This window comes from Stegodyphus dumicola, chromosome 8 (assembly GCF_044657685.1).
Source record: "Stegodyphus dumicola isolate Sdum_Otavi_A_Nest chromosome 8, ASM4465768v1".
Classification (NCBI taxonomy): domain Eukaryota; kingdom Metazoa; phylum Arthropoda; class Arachnida; order Araneae; family Eresidae; genus Stegodyphus; species Stegodyphus dumicola.
Genome location: NC_140775.1, coordinates 148,198,743 through 148,214,667, shown reverse-complemented (window position 1 = coordinate 148,214,667; position 15,925 = coordinate 148,198,743). Strand labels below are relative to the sequence as shown.

Genomic DNA, 15,925 nt, shown 5'->3' with positions numbered 1-15,925 from the left:
TTTTACTCTTCCTGTTCCATTTATTTCCTGTATCGATTTGCAGTGTCTCTCCTCTCCTTTCCCAACCACGCGTCGGATATTTCAATTTCGGTTGCGATCTTAAAAGATCCCAATTCATTTTGTACGCTCATAGACGATTCCGTCAGATTTGAACTCTTAATATGTTCTTTCCTATCTTCTCTTCTCTTTGGGTTCTTTTCCAAGCAATACTAAAGCTCTAAAACTTCAATATCTTTTTATGCGTGAGTGGAACGAGAGTGAAAGAAAGCTTCTCGGCTTCCATACTCGGAATTGTTTTGATCTTCCGTGATACATCACAGTCCGGTAATTGAAAAGGGGACCAAAAGTTTTCTTGCCCAACGATTCCTGAGTATAAGGAAAAACAGGAAGGGAAAGAATTTTAAAAAAATGAAAAGGAGGAAGGAAGAGAAGAAAAATAGCAGGCATTATAAAATGTGCAAGCGAAAGTATCGCCCTGAGTTTCAGTTTGTCGATGCATCTATTTCGAGCAAAGATCCTTCTCTCACGCGCTAGGCTGACCCAACGAGCATTACTTTTTTCGAAAATGGTATGGGTTCATACAAATAACAAGTTTTATTTCCGTGAAGGCCAGAAAATAGTACTCTGAGCGAAGGCCAAGATAGCTCGGTTAACTGGTCATGGAAATTTTAACGGCTTCACGATGGATCCAGCTACCTCTGAGACTAAAACTTTCCTTCTCCAAACATAAAAGTATTGTATATACAACTTAAGCCAATGTAGTTTTGTTTTATTTTATGGAATGTGTAGGGATTCTTTTAATTTTCTAACAGTTATTTTTTATTTTGAAATCCTTCCTTTTAAATTCTTGTTTTCCTTCTACAACTCCCTGCCAGAATGAAATTTCAGTATCGCATGAAGTAAAACGAGTATTTAATGAGAATTTCAGTCACTTCCATAGAAAAGCTCAGAAGTTCTCAGTAAAGCGTGTTCTGCCTTGGGGCCACGTCGTTGCTTATTAAGCCTATCTTACTACTAGTATTCGACGGTCTAGTATTCGACCGTGAGCTTTAATTACGAGCCAACTCGATTAGTTATTTTTGTACAGCTTCGGCTAAAGTTTAACTAGTTAGAATTAGTTTAGTGCTTTATTTTCTACCTTAAGTTAAAGCCCGAGTGGAGGCTTTCCTGTAAGTCTGAGAAGGGTCGTCTGTAGTATTTCTTTGAGTGAATAATAGGGTACTTTTAACCGTTCTTTGGATTTATAATTACAAGATTACCAGCGAATAGTCACTAGACACTTCATTAGAGTTCTAGCACCTAAGGACACGTAAATAAATTAGAACCTTATAAATTTATGCATTATTTTGTGGGAAATGAATACCATTTCTTATGCGTATAGTTTAACATACATCGAACAAAATTAAGACAGCGTTTAAATTTCTAACTTAAGGGGGCTCCCTTATGATCTTCGAATATGTGACTGTTGCAAGAATTGGGATATTTTATTTATTTTAAAAGCACTTACTTCCAACTTTTTACAACTAACTACATAATATAGCTGCTTTGGGAACTAGTAACCAGAAATGTTGTGTTACCACAAATATTTTTATAATTTAATCCGCTTTGTGACAAAAGTTTTCGTTATGTTGCCACCTTGCGCGCATGATATTTTAAAAATGGCTGATGGTACATACCTAAAATTTGACGGAATTCTTTATATGGGCAGTATTTTCTAACTGAACTTGAATATTTTAATATTAAAAAATTCATGCATGAAAACTCAAAACATTGCAGATTTTTTTATATGAAATTCTTAGAATTTTTGCTTCACATTAGTCTCCAAATGTTATAAAATTTATATATTAAATATGGAATTAAATTATGCAACAGGATGTTTTAAACTGTGCGCGCAAGGTGGAAACATGATGAAAGATTTTGTCACAAAGCGGATTAAATTATAAAAATATTCGTGGCAACACAAATTTTCTTATTAAAATTTTAGAAAGCAGCTGTATTATGTAGTCAGCTGTAAAAAGTTGGAAGTAATTGCTTTTAGAATAAATAAGTTTTTCCTATTCTTGCAACAATCACATATTCGAAAATCTTATAGGTTTTAAGGTGTTCAAGTCCTCTTAAAAGCATTAATCCTGAGAATAACTAAACTCCAACAGCTAATTTTCGTTCGCTGTTTGATCATTCTATTTAATTTATTTCGGTTAAAATTATCTAAAATCTTCTAAATTTATGCATTAGATTTCTTTGAAACGTAACACATTCACAAAAACTATAAATTTTAATTAACTATTTTTACCAAATTTTTTTAAAAATCCTTTCTTTCTCTTTCAAATATTTTTCACTTTAAACGAAACCTTTTTCATCACATTGCCACTCCCGTTGTTACTTCATTTTTATCATTTACGTATTCATTCTATTTAAATGACATATTCCTAATCTTCTAGAGACATTAGGGTTTTTTTTTTTTTTTTTGGAAGCCGAAGAGATGAAACATTAGCAAACGCCTTCGCCGGGAATCGAACCGCGGACCTCTGGAATACTGGCCCAGCGTGCAGAACCACTACACCACGAAGGCACGCTAGGAAGGCGGGAGAAATGCCTTATAATTTAAGGCGCAGAAAATTTTTATTCCTTTAAAAGAAAGAATCACATGTTTTTCTACAAAAGCAGCTTCATTCTAAGACTAATTATTTTGATTAGAAATTGTTACAAGTTCATATATTTTATTCGTATGAATAAAAATTTAGAATTATCATTTTATTAATTAAAGAAGTAAAATCTAATAGAAAGCTCCAAAAATATTTTCCTATAAAAAGTTAATTCTTTATTTAATTCTAAGTCATGCCTGGCTGTTTTCAGTGTAGTTTCTGGATATTAAAGCAACGTGTATCCTATCAGAACAAACAAATCATGTCAAGTTATAAATTCAAAGAGAAAACCAAGAATTTGGTTTCTGAAGATTTTATCGACTAAGTAATAAGCATTGAAAGCATCCTCTGAAAATCCCTGTTGTCTCTAATAGGGGTATTGTAGATAGGGATTAAAAGCTCGCCGATTTTGTAAGTTGCTGTATATGTTTAATTGCTGATATATCTATTCTAATGTTACTACAGCACTCTCAAAACATTCTTTTATAGTTTAATTAATAATGTTTCATATTTTACAGCTAAGTATTTATGTGCGAATAACGGTCAGTTCACTGCATACAAATTCATAGATAGGATAACAGCAATCACAGATCGTCCATCGCAGGTTGAACCACATACTGATATTTGGCCTTTTCATGGTTTAATGTTCTTTATTTCATAAACAAAACTGTTAAAATTATTGCATAATTTGGACTGCATAACAAATAGGTAAATATTATAACATTTATAAGATATAAGAGAAACTTTAAATTGCTTGTTTCTGTTTAAGACTCAAACTTAGGTACTTTAGTATATACACAATATAAGTCTTTCCAGATCCAAAATATTGCCAATTCCAAGGGAATAGGGAATACCTATAAACTTGGAATTGGCAATTCGAATAGGGAATGCCCAACGGATCCGCTTAGTTAACGGTGCCCCGCGAAAAGTATTCGACTGAATTGGATTATAGGATTACGGAAAGGTGCACTAGGCCTATCCGCCTAAGTACAGGAATGCCTTCGCGGAGGACTATTTAAGAGAAACTGCCTCAGGATATAAACCCGTGTCGAACTGTCGCGATCTTACCGCTCGGCAGCTGGTGAGCCAGTCATAAAGATGTTAGCTCTGTTATGCAGTCGGCCAATATTCGGAACGATAGCAAACTCCATAAAAAACTCCAGCATAAAAGTGGTCGTAGTGTTATGAAGATCAGTTTACTAACGTATAAAATTATTGCTGGCGCACTGTTATGTAAGTAGAGCATCTTTAGAAAAGTGTTTGAAAATAACCATCATAAAAGTATGGGCAATTTAATACCGGTGCATCCCTATGTGTGTGCTCCTCGTACTGTATTTTGAAACGCAAATGAAAATTCAACTTTCTAAACTTTCAGCATAAAGATAACCACACCTTTAGGAAGGTTGCTTTTCACAAGTTAGAGCAGGATTTTCGTTAGAGTAAGGGCGCCGTTGTACCGGAACCCCACATGAAGGTGTTTTTTTTCCCTCGAACAGTGGCCGGCTTGCAGAAATGTGTCGGCATCTTCATAACAGGACAGCATTATAAAGTAATTTTTGCTCAGTGTACTTCATCTTGTAGGGTCATTAGGTGTTTTTTTTTTTTTTTTTTTTTTTTTTTTTTTTTTTTTTTTTTTTTTAAAGTAGGAGACAGGAAAAATGAGCAATGTCCCTACCGGAACTTAAGCTTGAACCTCTAGAAACACCACGAAGGCAAGCTGAAAGGAGAAAAGAAACACCTTATATATTTTTTTAAAGAGCGGCTGGGGATAAGGAGACCCAAGCTCCAAATCATGGTGATGACGAATTATTGTTCACCACCTTTTTAGTTCGGGTGCCACTGTAGAGTCATTAGGTTATTTTCACGCAGGAGTATATGAAAAGGCTATGCCGTAGCTGGGACTCGAACCCAGAACTCTCGAATACTCGCCGAGTGTGCTACCTTTACACCACCAAAGCTTGCTGGAAGGGGGGAGAAAATACCTTGTTTCCTTTACACAAACAAACAGTCAAGTACTACTTTGCAGTAGTTAAGTAAGAAATTAATTTCTCCATGTCATTTTAAGGGTTGAGCTCATTTCAGCTGAAACTCGCTCATGAGTTTTATTTTAAATCTGCTTCAGCTTATATCTCCAATCTGGTGAAATAATATTAATAAACTTTCTAGCTTCAACATTTTCCTCTAAATAAAAATTCAGCTATATATTTGCGTTATTTATAAGATTATATACTGCATAGCACAGATTCATTCTATTTCGATGTTTAATAAAACTTCAGATAATAATTAATTTTCACTTTGCAAAGAAAATATTGGAGTTGATAAGTAACTTAAAGGGGGGACTTTGTCTTGGTGAAATAGCAAATTACTACCATTGTGCGTGTCTTTCTGCACTCTCATTTATCGTAAAAATTATAATGGTACATTTTACAAATCGTTGGCATCACACCAAAGCACGATTTTTTTTTTTTTTTTTTTTTTTTTTTTTCAATTTTTAGCTAAATTTATTTGGTAAGTTATTTTCTGATGTTTCACACTATGCCGACACAAGTCTTTCTCGATTTTCAGTCTTTCAATAAGTATCAGAGTTTCTCATACAGAGATCACACCTACTTTAGGATCATGTAAAACTTATTTAGGGTCAAAGAAGCATTTTAAAACTATACTTTTTATCAATAACTACTCTGTCACAGATCTTATTCTAATGACTTAACTATGTTACTAGAGCTTTTATTACAGTTAGAAAACTTTTCACCATACTTTATGCATTTTGCAAGTAATATTATCTTTCTAAGGTGCTTAATTCCATGTTTCAGTAGGTTTCATGGTAATTTACTAGTTTAAAAAAATATTTTTTATAATATAGATGAATATTAGAAACAATTTAGCATAATTTTCTAAACCTTTTGGACAATTACATGATGCTACCATGCATTTTTTACCTAAATGACTTAAGAAATGTTGTCATTGCACGAAATATAAGGTATAATTCAGGTTTTACGTGGCGTCACTAATAACGAAGGGTCTGAGAGTTATTATTCAACATAGCATAAAATATTTATTGTTCCAATTAAATAATAGATTTAAATGCAAGGAACGTATTTATTGCTGATTTTATCGCATATAATTTGAAATTAATAAATTTATTTTTATAATAAAATAATAATAAATAAATTCTAATAAAAACAATAATATAATAATAAAGTCTAATAAAATAAATAAATTCTATTTTATAAATTTCTATCCGTAAATAGAAATTTATAAATTCTGTTTCATGCTTTTCTTTAAATATTACGTTTACAAAGCGTATGTACAATCAATTATTTCTCATTTAATACACTGAGACTTAAATGTTTCAACATTTGCTTTTCTCTCTATCTATCTTTCTCGCTATATATATATACCCTGTACGATTCTCCCTCTATTTCTAACCCCCATTACCTATATATATTTCTCTCTATATTACTTTTACCTTTATATATCTCCGTCTTTCTCTTTATATCTTCTTCTCTATATCTAACGTGCATCATTCTCTCTCTATTTCTACCATTCTATATATATCTTTCTCTCTCTACCGTATACTTATATACAGCAGTTTTGTGGCATGTTTCTGCAAGCTGTTGTAGAAGATACAGTTCCTAATTTGGGAAATAATAAAAAAATGAACGTAGAAAGGTAAACTAATTTTAGAAAATAAAATAAATCTTATTTAATCATAGTTGATTTTAAATAGAGGAGTATTTTTAGCCGAATTTATTTTTATATTTTTTTCGAAGAATTCCGATAAAAATCTCTCCGAGATAGTTTCCAAGATATTTATAGTTTCGAAAAAATCGTGTGCGCGATAAATAGACATAGTAACAATTTGACAACAATTAAGATCTTTCATTTATTAGCCAATTAAGTATTTAAAAAATTATTTTATTTTGTCATTTTATATTCCGAGTGCCGTAAATAAAATAGATGTCTAACCACATATACGTACACCAGTGACCGAGTGGATATGACAGTTGAACACTGGTAGCTCGACCCGTGTTGTGATCTGGAAGAATGGGTTGGCTGAATGGGTCTTTTCATGCTTTTCTTTAAATATAACGTGAGTGCATTACCTTTTTCATGCTTTTCCGAAACGAAAGGTATACAGTTTTCTTTAGAAAGTCTTCCACAAACGCCTTTTTCTTCTTAGGCAGATAGATCTTGCGAGATTTGCTATAGCTGAAATAAACTCTCTAGCTGCACATATAAAATATATATAGGAAAATTCCTCATTTAAGTCCACTTATAAGATATTTCTCCCGCTTTCTTAGTATGCCTTCGTGGTGTAATGGTCAGCACATTCGACGCATATTCGAGAGGTCCGAGGTTCGAGTCCCGGCTACCGAATGTCTCTACACACTATCCTCTACTTTTCTAAGTTAAAATGGAGTAGTAGCGATAAGGGTTTATAGCAGCATATAAGACTGCAAACCTCTATATTCAACTTTAATCTAGCGACAATTTAGTATTTTATAATATTTTGACATTTTTCTTTTTATATCAGATCAAAAACGAAGCGCAGAAGTAAACGCTGCAGCTTTTAAAACTGTAATTATTTATAGCTTAATTTTAGCTTTATTAAGAATAAGGATTTAATTTCATTAGTTGGCAACAGTATATATTATTTTTATTTAACAGCAGAAGCTTGTGTAATTTTTTATATTTTAAAATTATTTTAATTCTTATTATTATTGCTATTATTATTTGAACGGCAAGTTCTTCATAAATTTGGATTGTAGGCTCTAGTGTAGAATTGGGTGCCCCTTCGATTAGTGACAAATTTTGTTAAATTTTGGCGATGAAACCTCATTTCTGATTATCATGATAGTTTTAACTTTGTTTTAACTTCCTGATTTTTTTTAAATAAAAATAGATTGATGTGTACATGGACAAAGTTAAGGCAGTGCGCAGTGCCTAGTTTGTGCAATTCTCTGATTTTTTTTAAGTGAAAATAGATCAATGTGTACACAGAGTTTGTGCAATTCTTCTTATTTTGGTTTTGTGTAGCGGCCACCTTGAAATTGTACCTTCCTGGCGCCGATCTCGGCGTCAAAAATGAATCGCCAAAAAACAAGGAGCACCCAATCGTAAACTTATACCGGATTGTAATTTAATATTTACATATTCAAAATAATTGATTTACTGATTTAAATGAGTTAAAATCTGATGAAGTTCTCAAATTGTCAATAGACCTCAAGTGCCATATTTTTTATCCAAAGATCTAATTAAATCAGAATATTGTATGGGATCATAAATGTATAACAAGATTATGTTGTTAATTTAAACCATGTTATTGTAATTTGCATTATTATCATTCAAAAACGCCCATACAAATGCAGATTAACTTGTAAGTATATTTATGAGCGCACGTATACGTTTAATACATAGAAAACCCGTTTTTATTTTAAAGAATTTCCAACACAGCCTAAAAACCTTTGACAAAACTTAAGTCAAACTTTCTGGAGAAAAATAATATTCCATGTATTAGGTTTCCGTTACGGTTGCAATTCATATCATAGCCGGCCTGATCGGTAGTGTGTCTAGCTCTTCTGGTTCCCGTAACGATGGTCCAAGTTCAAATCCCAAAAAAGGCTTCGATGTTGGTAAGAGTAATCTGTCTGTGCAGCATAGAGGCACCTAAATTATTGGAGACCCAAAAGTCTTCTCGAGAAGTTGGGTGGTAGTGGGAGACGTTTGGGAGCTCCTCAGATTAGTCCTCTATGAGTGTTCGCCATCAAAGCTATGGCGGAACTTTCCCATTTTGACTAGTGTAAAATCAGTTGGCCTTTATATAGTGTACCTTTGGCAACGTTCTGGGTGATGAAATAACTAAATGACAAGTGGCTATTGGCCATTCCCGAGCAATTCGTTAATATGCAAGTGTCCGGGTATTTAAAACAACAAGAACGTATTAACGTCACCAGTTCATATGCATTTTTTCTGCCATAAAATTCACTCATTCTAAATTTTTGAATGAAAGTCAAGCGTTATGTTTACCATAATCCAAACAAATGTGTACATTGATTTTATTTTTAAATCTTTGCTTTAAATAAAAATGTGAATCAAATTCATAATCATTTAAAAACAAAAAAACTAGCACCTACTTGTACATTTAATTAGCTTACAACTATAATGTATGATTTTTTTTTTTATTCCTTTTAAAATTGGATACCATATTGAGATAAAGCTTAGCAAAGCCTGATGGGCATAAATTTAAATTTCGGCTAAGGCGTGAGCATTGTTATCTTTAGTGAACCTTGCAGCTTAATCTACCTTCTTTAGTTATCTCTGTAGTTATTGTGGGAAACGTTCTCGTTAATGAGAATGTAAATTAATTTACGAATTTACACACTCTGTTGGAAATACGTCACTGACAAGATCTTAGTTGTGGATGGAATTGGACGTTTCTAAACTTTCGAAAGAATAAAATAAAAAAGTGTGAATATTTTCAGAGCTTAATAAGTACTTAATTAAACATAGTAAAATATTCCAGGCTACTTGTATAAAAAGACAGGTATCTTCGTGGAGGAATTCCTGAAATTCGAGAAAAAGTATTATTTATATTCTTTGCGAAGTATTATTTTTAGATTGTTAGAGCTATTTATTAATATCAAAATCTGAGTGTAATCCTGGATATTAAGTTCTCAACCTGTAACTGTATTTGGATTGATAATGAACTTATAAAATATATAAATATGTCATTTACAGTAATAGATATTTGTTATTTTAGTTTATAAGTCGACGTCTATGTAATTCAAAATCAATCCTATCAGCAACAGATTGGATAAAATCGCTGAATTTGATAATTCCATTCCGTATTCGATTCCATAAACAATTACTCAAGATGGCTGGTTACACGAGAGTTTTCTGGTATTTCGTTTTATTAACATGAGTACTAAATTCTGTTAGAAAGACCCAGAGAGAAGGTATCCTTTCTAGAGAAGATATTTATCAAGTTCCTGGCCCATACTAATAAATTGCTTGCATATCCTGCATAGATATGTTCTTATTGATTGCTTTAACTTAAAATGCACTGTTTTATACTTCGATTACTACAAGCAAAAGTTACAATATGCATAAATAAGCTAATTTTATTTTTAACAAGCGCATTTTATAAACAAAATTCTTAAAACAATTAAAAATAATTTACATACATAGCTAAAGCTCGGTCCTGTTATATATATATCTCTCAAAAGTCAATGAATCCTAAGAAGATTTCAAAATTAAAATCTAAAAATTAATTAACGATTTGCGCAAATTGCTGCAGTATCGATAAAATGCAATTTTTTTTTAAGAAGAACAAATGGTTCTAGGTAGAACATGAAAAATTAAAAATTAAAAAATGAAAAGCATTACAAATTCAAATGAGGAAAAAAAATAAATATTGATCTCCTCAGTTCAACGCTTCAAACAGAAAGTATTAAGGGAAAAGTGTTTTGAAGCCCGGAACCAAGTTGATCAATGTGTTCCGAATACAAGTTTTGTACCTCTGGGACATTTGAGAAGCCGGGCCGTAAATTTTGAAATAAATTTCAATTTTATAAATCTTACAAAGGTTCTCAATTGCTAACGCCTTTTCGCGACTTGTATTCGTAACTCTAAAGAAATCGAAAATTACAAAACTCATGCATAAAATTAGAATACGGAAGCGAAAACATAAAACTAAATTTTTTTTAAAGCGGAATGAAAAACTAATAAAAAAGAGTCAAAATACATAAAAAGATTGAAATAAACAACCGCAAAAAACATAACATGAGGCAACATAAACATGAGGTAGTAACAAACAATAAACATGGTTTGGTTTGGTTTGGTTTGGCTTATTAGATTACGGCAAAGCACTCGAGGGCTATCTGCCTTCGTGGAGGGATGCCTTCGTGGAGGACTTTTTAAGGGAAATTGGCTCGTATACACGTTACACATGGGGAAAACCACGAAAACGCCCATGCAGCCAGCCCGTTCGCGGGATTCGAATCTCGGACCGAACTACCAATGTTCAGCGACGTTACCGCTCGGCCGCTGGTGGGCCAAACAATAAACATGAGGCAGTAAATTGAAAACTTACAAAGAGAACAGTCTGTGAAGGCTAAATGAACTAATTACAATTATTTAAAACAAGAGGTAACCTTGAAAAACAAACATCTAATTAAAAGGGTCAATATATAAAACCTAAAAGGGGACAGCTCATATATATATTACGTAACCTTGCTAGTTGAAGTCTGACTGATTATTAATATTAAGTAAAATGTAACAAAATATACTGTATTTTACATTCACAATGCATTTTCTTTCTTTTGCATATGAAAGCAAGGAATTCTGAAGTTTAGGCTTAGTTCTTAAAAGAACGCAAATTAATGAAAAAATATTTTGCATGTACTATATAGTTTCATGCATACTTTGAAACGATGACATAAAAACAGCAAAAAATCATGCTTTCCATCAAAGCTTCAGCTTTGATGGAAATTAATTAAGCTTCAGCTCCAGCTTTCCATCATAAGCAATAACCACGATCCAAACTTGTACATGTTTTTTTTATACTCGTGGTCGAGATTGCAGTGGGGTACGGTTCTCGGATATTCTGTTTCACCAAATCATTGCCCATTCTCCCTTAACAAGTGGTTTGTAATTTTTAAACCGTTTATTTCATTAATTCAAAATAAAATTTAAGAAGTGAGATAAATGAGGATATCCAAAATCAGCTGTTTATAAGCGCGCACAATTTATTTAAGAGATCCACTGTGCAATTTTAAAACGCATTTCATCCATAAATTCTACATAGTCTTCTACGTTTGTTTCTAAAATAAACGCTTCATTTCATCCTACGCCACCTGCACAGTCTTTCGTATATTTTCGAAACAATTCGGCTTATCTATTCCTGGTCGAATATTTCAGCTTCGAGTCGTGTTACTGTATTCCTCGTGTCTCTTTAAAAAACCTAGAAGCTAACTATATTTATCTTGAAAATGGATATAAAACATCGAACGCCGCGGGAAGTTGAATGTTTCCAGTTATCGTCACGTATACTTCGGTAACGTGACTCTTTTGGCTTCGAATGTTCGAAGGACATGGAGCCGCGCCTCTCCCTGTTGAGCCGATCAAATAGGTCATTACGGCTCTCTGTCACGGCAGTGTGTTATTTTGTTGGATTAAAGGTTTGCTAGCCTTTTTATTTTCTGTTGCTGCTCTACCCCCTGTTGCATGTTCAACCTTGCACTGCGAAAAGAAGTCTGCAGACCTTGTATTTCTTTTCTATTTAATTCACGCTATTGTAAGCGTAGCATTTTTCTCCCATTTCAGCTTTCATGGGAATATTATGTCACTCAAGCTTACCTGCAGTTGAAAGTCATGAAATATGAGAGAAGTTTTTCCATAGCTTGTAATCCACCTATTGCTTCTTCTGTTGTTGTTGTAATCCCTTGTTTTATGCAAACTCTATTTCAATTGTTATTTAAATTATTCATTGAAACTTTCTCCCTGATCCCAAGAGTGGTTAGTAATGTCAGCTTCCATACCGTTTGATCTGGGTTCGAATGCCGGTCGAGGAGCGGATGTCTATAAATATGTGGTATCGGTGCGGTATGAAGGCATGTAAAGTAGTTAAAAGTCCTCTCGAGAGGTTAGTGGTGGAGAAGGATGAGTAAGAGACCCTTCGATTCGTATTCCGCTACACCATCTATCAAAATTGGGACGGTGTTAGGCAAACTCATATTGTCATCTAACATGGTCAAAGTCATGGTCAACGACAGGCGCCACCCTCTTAAACACAATAAATCCATGAGTCTGATTTGGCAAAATATCGCAAAATTCACCAAACTTGGCGACCGTTCGGGCGCATTTTGGTCCGGTGCCTGTGTAACTTTAAATGGTAGTGCAACTGAATAACTGGTTATTTCTTCCCAAAAAAAAAAAAACTTGCATGCGAACGGGTGCGTAATGCACTAAATGCGCACAGAACCGATAATTCTTGATAAAATTTGTTTTCTGAAAAGAAATACTTACTAAACAGTTCTGGAACTTTCCACGAAAGTACTCGCACAACTTCTCTTCTCAGTAGAGACAGCACAGTCAGTAGTTACCACTTAAAACTACTAATTACAGTAAGTACAAAGCAATGCGAAACGCATCCAAGAAGCGAAGTTCGCAAGGAGATCTCTCAATACTCTTAAGCCAGCTCTGAAATAAAAACTGAGAAATGATACTCTCTCTGTCTTACATAGTTTTTCTTCGGCCTCCGAGAAATCTCTAGTCTCTTGCCGTATCTGGAAATTACTGACGGGCATACACGGTTAAAGTCACATATAAGAGCCGAATAAGGTTTAAATTACATATAGGTGTCAATTTGTTATTCAGTTACAGAACCAATTGCAGTTATATAGGGATCGGACGACATTTTCTTTGGCGACGTTTGGCTATTATTTACGATATTTATTTACTCAATGCACACCTTGGGATGCATTTTAAGCTACGAATGTTTTCGCGTAAATATCCTCCTAGTAATTTCAAATAAATTTTTAAACAGAGCATAACTAATAACGGCAAAATATTAAAAAAATTTCTATATTTTTGTGCCACACCATATTTTATGTCACTCTTTCAAAAATATATTAAAAAAAAAGTAAAACTGAATTCTCCTAAAGCCAAAAGTTATATGTGTCATGATTAGAACCTCGGATCACTCGTCTAACTGCATTTGCACATTGCCTCTGAAGAAAAAAAGTCAGAGATCGTTCCAATAAATAAGAAGCCGAAGAACAAATGTTAAAAATATTAAAATAAGCAGAATAAGAGTACGTGCATCCTACAGAGTTACAAACCATCTTCTCTAGATACTTATGTATTACAGCAATCGTCTTGGCGCAGTTTGGCGATTTTTTACTAAAGAAAAAGGCGATTCGGTGAATTTTCTGCTTGCAACTTGCAGTGGATATAGTTACCTAAAGAACTGTTATACGCATGGTTGTCAGATTTTAATGACTTGTCACTAAGGTGGTTGCGATAATACTTAAGTACTCTTTTTTAGTTGTAGGAGTAAAAATGACAAAGGGGTATTTCTGAATGATCTTATTATTAAAATCTCATTCAGAAAGTTTACTTTTAATTAATGGATAGAGCCCTATTTCAACGAAAATCATAAGTGTACGAACAGTTTTGGGAGCCATTGTATTATTCTTTTTTCCTGTATTTTTAAATTGTCTTCGATTTAAATAATTTCTTTAGAAGTGAGCAGACTTCAAGCAAAATCTGTGAGCGCGAAATCATGATTTCCCTTTGCTAAATAGAATAAAAATTTAAATTTTAAAAGGTTATATTCAAGTATATATATATATATATATATATATAAAGAAGAATGTCTGTTTGTGTTTTTGTTTGTTCGCGATTAACTCAGTCACTGCTATAGCTATCGTCACCAAAATTTACACAATTCTTTTCTGTGTCCTGGGAAAGATCGACGTCCACTCCCTCCCCAAAAAAGCTCAAATCAGAGATATTAATTAAAAATTCGGAAAACGCTAATTTTCGCCCTTATTTTTCCGAGCGGCAACAGTCTCGCACGCTGGATATAAAAATCTGCTTTATTTCGAGAAGTGTTGCCACTGCTCGCTTTCAAATCGTAAAGTGTATTAATGAAAAATTTTCTAAGTTTTACGATGAATATAAAAATAGCATTGCCAAAGCATTAAATGCATTATTCCCGATTCCAAAAATTCGCGGGAAGTCATTTCGACTATTCCCATCTTCGAAAGACTTTAATCAGACCAGATATTAATTAAAAACTATGAAAACAATCATTTTCGCACTCATTTTTCCGAGTGTTGCTACTCCTCACTTTCAAATTGTATAATTTGTTAATCAAAAATTTATAAGTTTTACAAAATCAATATATATAAAGAAGAATGCCTGTTTGTGTGTTTGTTCGCGTTATTGATTTCTGATCACTTTTTTGCCACATTTAATCGTCTAAAATTGTATGTAGGTGAACTATTGGATGGAATTTGAGCTTTTACGACCATCTGATTAGAAAGACGAAAATCATTAAAAGCTGCGTGCCATTGTTGCTGATATAATGAGGGAGAATTATTTTTCTATCGAAATTTTTTATGTGGGTTCCATATCGCATCAGACTGAAAAATGTATGACTATGAATCGTATTTATTGCATTGTTATTAGAGAACGATTACAGCGGTATCGTTATTATTATTATTGCCTATTATTATTCATATTACTTTATTTCAGAAATCCATCAAATATGAAGCAAAAAACTTCTTTTTGCAATGGTATATTAGCCATTTACATGTTCGTATATAATTGAGTGCTTAGAATAAATAATTATTGTATTGCTAGGCATTGATTAAGTAACTACCTTTGACTCTTTATCTTTCCTCCGGGCTACGATTAAGTTACTTCGTATCGCAAAAGTTTGCGACAAACGGGAGACTTCCTCAAGGTCAGGAAAGTCCGGTGCCTCCTCCTAGCCGACCAGTTGGCGACTTCCAAACCCACGTGACAAAACCCGGGGACGCCCGAAGAGGGGTCGATGATAGCGCAGACACTGCTACTGGATCTTAGTAGCCCCTTGATGGATGATGAGGTAAAGTCCTTGAGCATTCCTGGAGCACATCATAAAAAGGGAAAATGCGACAACATTGGAATGGGAGAAATGAAATGTGAGGGGATACACAGATTTCGGGTCATCTTTTTCGCCGGTTTAAAAGCCTAAGTAGGATAAATGGCTCTTTTATTGGCAAAAAATAATTTATTTGCCGCCAGTACTGAATTATGGAATAGCAAAAGGATTCGCTGATTAGGGATTTTGAAATGATTCTCAGAACAGGCACCTTTATTAAATTCTACGCATTGCAGTGATTTTGCAAGACCGCTTTTGTAGTAAATTACGTAAAAATAAATAAAATTAAATGCAGCGAAATCTTTTCGGCGACCACTTCCTGACAGAAAAACCTATAAACGTGGGTGATATGTATAATAACATTTAATAATTAAAAAATGGTATTTGAAATGAGCAACTTTATGCAAAACCACATTCTTCTGGAACTATGGCTGGGGGTCTTAAGGGGCTTTTTACTGCATTCAAAACTGGCATATTTGTTGGTTAATTACAAAAGGATAAATTCATTTCCCAGATTGTCTGTAAATGTCTATTTATCATTTTATTAGGAAATTTTTTGCACAATGATTAGTTAATAAAAAATAATTAAATATTAATTAATTAACATTAAAACTTCTCTTGGCTT

At 33.4% G+C, this 15,925-nt stretch overlaps 1 protein-coding gene and 1 non-coding gene across 3 annotated transcripts in view; one reads left to right on the top strand and one right to left on the bottom strand.

Annotated features, from left to right (window-relative positions):
• Window positions 1–15,925, top strand: part of LOC118184062 (potassium voltage-gated channel protein Shaker-like) — a 533,454-nt gene that overhangs the window by 470,289 nt on the left and 47,240 nt on the right. The window lies entirely within an intron of this gene.
• Window positions 2,499–2,572, bottom strand: TRNAT-AGU (transfer RNA threonine (anticodon AGU)). Its single transcript has one exon. It is a non-coding gene; the product is annotated as a tRNA-Thr (tRNA).